The sequence below is a fragment of the Cucumis sativus genome, unplaced genomic scaffold, assembly GCF_000004075.3.
Source record: "Cucumis sativus cultivar 9930 unplaced genomic scaffold, Cucumber_9930_V3 scaffold61, whole genome shotgun sequence".
NCBI classification, from domain to species: domain Eukaryota; kingdom Viridiplantae; phylum Streptophyta; class Magnoliopsida; order Cucurbitales; family Cucurbitaceae; genus Cucumis; species Cucumis sativus.
The window spans coordinates 185,696-190,413 of NW_022279556.1; the positions used below are offsets into that span (position 1 = coordinate 185,696).

At 34.7% G+C, this 4,718-nt stretch overlaps 1 long non-coding RNA gene across 1 annotated transcript; it reads right to left on the reverse strand.

Moving 5' to 3' along the window:
* Positions 1-768: 768 nt before the first annotated feature.
* Positions 769-4,405, reverse strand: LOC116406060. The gene is made up of 2 exons (XR_004219125.1): positions 4,294-4,405; positions 769-1,289 (listed from the first exon to the last, which is right to left on the reverse strand). It is a non-coding gene; the product is annotated as an uncharacterized LOC116406060 (long non-coding RNA).
* Positions 4,406-4,718: the final 313 nt, after the last annotated feature.

Genomic DNA, 4,718 nt, shown 5'->3' on the forward strand with positions numbered 1-4,718 from the left:
AGTACATAATTCTTACATTAATACTTAAAATTTGTTGTAAACGACCCAACTTTTCTAACTAAGTTGAAGTCATTAATTTTGACAAAGAGACCTTGATTGACACAAAATATAGTAAAATTCACTTGAAATCATACGATCAAAGAAAACAAACTTAAGTTCGGGTCTTGTTTCAATAACCAAAACTTTAAAAGTACTATTTACAAAACAACAGTTCGTAAACTCAGTTCCATCACAAAAATTTTTAAACAACCTCATGTACAAAGGAAAACAAGAAACATAAAGCGGAAGCATTTGAAGGACATTCCTTATGGCAATCACGTCTCCTTCTTGTCCGTCGCGTCTACCTCCTTTGTTACATTTGCCTGAAATAGTTAAACATGAAAGGATGAGTATAAACATACCCAATAAGAGACTCGCTATTGGTCCCATTAGGGGAAAAAGAAACTGGTAACTTTCTATTGGGGTACCCTGCACAGTCACAGTCTTGTGATCCCGTAGGATACACATAATCAGTCTAACGCCTCAAAGGACGCATAAATCAGTCTAGTGTTCCGCAGAAACACATATCAGTATAATGCTCCAGAAGGATGCACATACAGTAATTAATTTTGAAAATATGTTATTTTAGAAAAACTACAAGTGTTTGACAACCCTTTGAAAGCTATTGAAATACTCTCAAATTGTATTTTAAGCAATTTTAATAAAAGAAAGTCTACATAAAAAAATTACCCTTTTAAAGGAACATTTTTTTCTCTAATCACTCCAATGGAACTCAAACACGTACTTCAAGTTAATTCTGGTATCCAAGAATCAGTCTCATCTAACATAAACAAGAACATTCAACTTGATAGAACTTCATTACCTCATTTTTACAATTCCCAAAGTTACTAAATGAAGGACCATTCCTAAAACATACTTACATCCAACTTTCTCCATGAATAAACTTATCGTCTTTTATGTACTGATGAATATAGAGATGGAGCGATCAGAGTTTGTTTATGTACCAAATTAGAGTGAGTTGAGAAAAGAGTGGATTTACACAAGGACGAAATGGCTGGCTGCTGCTTGTTCAAAACTGAAAGTTAGGGTGACCTTGTTTCTCATAGGGACTCAGCAAATTGAGGGGCCTCCAGGTCTACTTCTTGTCTCATTATACATGCCATTAGCCATTCAACGTTGAAAGTCCATATCCCTTTTTCTACGGCCACCAAGGCTTCCTCCACGTCTTCCTCACAAGCCACAAAGATCGTCTTCCATACGTTGTTTACTTTATCTAGCTCATGAATCACCTAAATTTTCAAGCATAATGAATTGCCAAGTGAGAGAAAAAAATTATGTATATACTACAAGGAAATTGCAAGAATTCACCCTATCAAAAAATATTAAACAAATTCTTGTTCTAGTCCCTAAAATTTTCCATCTTTTCCCAACTTTCAAAATGCTTCCTATGAGATATATTCCAATCACATATAGCAGAAATGACCGATGAGTATTGGATAAATGAATATTAATTGATAAAATAATTTACAAAATACTAAAACCGTTAGTTGGCTACGTTTTGGAAGCTCGATGACTAAAATGGATGTTTTGAAAGTTCTAAGGCTAAAATGGAATTTAAATCAACATAATAGTAAGTTCAAGATCAAAGACAAGCTAAACAATAAAATGTTGCGACCAGAAAACAATCTAATCATAATTATAAACATGGATGTATGTATTTGTACACCAAATCACAAAAAAATAACTCCAGATTTCGATCTAGAGACAATTAAAAACTTGAACAAATTTGATAATTAAAGAAACACGGAGATGGCCATATGACCCCTTGTGCATAGACTTTTTACATTACATGCTCAATTCCTAGGATCAAAACAAACATAAATATTAAAGACTTAAGAAGCACATACACTCAAGTTTGGCTAGTGTATCAATAAACAATATGTATGGAACACTCGGAGAACACGTGTTGAACACTAGTTAGTACAGTAGATGTGTTAGACAACAAGTATTCCAATGCAATAAAGGTCAAGATTGGTCACACACACATATTAAACTCTTGGCTTTGAATAAGTTTTGAGTGAAGGACAAGCTTATTTTTAAGCATATAAATACATAAACTTATTGACTTTGAATTTCTATATAAATATGAGACATACTTTTTAAATTATATATATTAAAACTGTGTTCTAGCACTATCCTATATTTTTTAGAAAAAAATGACACGTCACCATGTCTATGATTTATTGACCCATGTCTAAAATTCGTATACGTGCTTGTTGTTGGAATTTTTGTCCTAAAACTCGTAGTTTGTAATCATATTCTGTTCAATAAAGTTGTTATTGAGAAATTAAATATTATAATCTTAAATCCAATAAATCAAGTTCCAAGGCTATTTTTGAATAAACTTGAACTTTATGTGTAAACATAAACGTGGATCAAGTTCGAGTATATAGCCTAAATAGTCTATAGTATATGAAATAAAGGTTGGGCGCCTTATTTAGAGAAACTATGGATGCGGCCCACTTTGTAGTACAAACGAGGTGATCCTAATCGTTCATGTAGAGACATGAAAGTGGGGGCATCCTATGTAAAGTGTTTACATAAGACTGAACCATGAATTTGTCTTTTTTACGTTATAACACCGTTTACTGTTTAAAACTGACTATCTCAATTATTGATGACCTCGGTAACTTAGTCTTAATCCTGAGTTAACTATGAACTCTTGTTCACACGAGATTATCCTTAGATCTGCATAGGTGAGGGCAGCTCATCAGCGTTGGCCCAATAAGCCTCCAATTTCAAGGGTATGATCGGGTGGATAGCTGGGAACATAGGGTACAAGATGGAATTCACTCCTACCCGCTTTAGGGTTAGTAGATAGGTTGTTCTCTTAAGCACTGAATCCAAGTCTTGAACAAGGGGCCCCACCCTCTCATTGGCCCGAGAGGGATTAAGTTTATAGGTTGAACCTTAAACCAATTGTTCAATAGTGGATTAGTGGGACTTAAGGAGCAAGATGTAATTTTTGGGGGTAAAACGGTATTTTAACCCAGCCAAGGTTACGAGCAACCTGTGAAGGATTAACTTACCAATTATGGTTTTATCAAATGGACACAAATATATCTATAGTGAGGGGAGTGCAACTACGGGACTTTAGTGAATGACCCGTTAGTTAACGAATGTTGATTAACTCTGTCTAAAAGAGTTTAGCTAGTTAATCTTGAATCGTTGGAGCCCATGATCTATAGGTCCATTAGGTTCCTCTGCTAGCTCATATGGATTAAACTTAGAACAGTGTGATGAAATAAGTCGAATTGTTCGAATTGGGAGAAGAAAGAGAAACCGACAGGTATAGTGATATAGTCGTCGGTCTTCTAAATAGAAAAAGAGCTTCATGTTTTCATACTATAAGTATGAATGCGGATTCATACTAAGAAGTTAAAATGTTGACTTTTGACTTTGAAAAGTCAAACTTTGACCGACCATATATTCAAATGTGATTTGAATTTTGGAAAAATGAATGCGGATTCATGCTCGGGAGGTTGGAATTAGTCAAGACGGACAAAATGGTAAAAAGTCAAAATATTGACTTTTGACTTAGAAAAGTCAAAGTTTGACTTTTGACTAGAAATATCTAATGACCATTTTACCCTTGGACTAAGTTAGTGGGAAAATCCAACATTTTGTTGGATAATCCCACTAACTCTTAGTGGGATATGTGGCTATATGAGATATAGACACCTAGCCCACTAAGTTCCACTAATTGTTAGTGGAACATTAGGTGTTGAGATTTGACAAATGAATTACATGCATTTTTGCATGTAATTAGGTTATAAATAGAGGTGTTTTCAAATGTTGAAGGACTTTTGCCTCTTTTATCATTTTCATCATCTCAACCAAAGAAAAAAAAGAAACCTTCTAACCCCTTTTATCTCCATTACTTTCTACACCAAAATTGGGTCCCACAACCCGGTTCTTTGTTTAGAGGATAGCAGTTGAGTACTAGTGGTGGTCTCGGTTTGAATTGGTAAGAAGATATCAAACTTTTTGAAAGCTTCAAAGGTAATATTTCCTAAAACCCTAATTTGATTAGTTTATGGTTACATGTTAATTGTGGCAATTAGAGTAGAAATTCGATTCTTTTTCCGCTGTGCATGACTTAGTTCTATCACTTGTTTGTTGAGAACTTCACGTCTTCATTAGATGGGAGGATAGCCATATTATAGTGGTTGTATATGTAAGAAAGAGAACCAAACCTAGTACTCGAGATTTGTACAATAACAGAGAACTTACATTTCCACCGGCTGACTTGACTATCAGGGATAGAGTTTTAGGTGGTGGTTGAGCGTGAGCTGATATGCAAACATCATACCCTTCAAATAAAGCTCCAGGACATGCTTTTGCCTGAGACCTGCAGCTTTTAGGCTGGCTCGATACTTCGATATGTAGTCATCATCATTAGTATGTAAGGCAACTCGTCTGCAGATCAATAAGGAATTAATCAATCACAAAAATTAGGTAGGATGAAAAACATAAGTGGAAGAAAATACATTACACTTTGATACTAGCAAGCCATTCGAACTTACCAACAAATTTGCCTTCCCGTAGCTTTCCTTTAACCAACTGGAGGAGAAAATCCAAGCTCTGAGTAATTTGCAATTAACTTGCAATTTTAGTAACAAGATATAGTAAAAATTATGAGCAAGAGCACACTGACA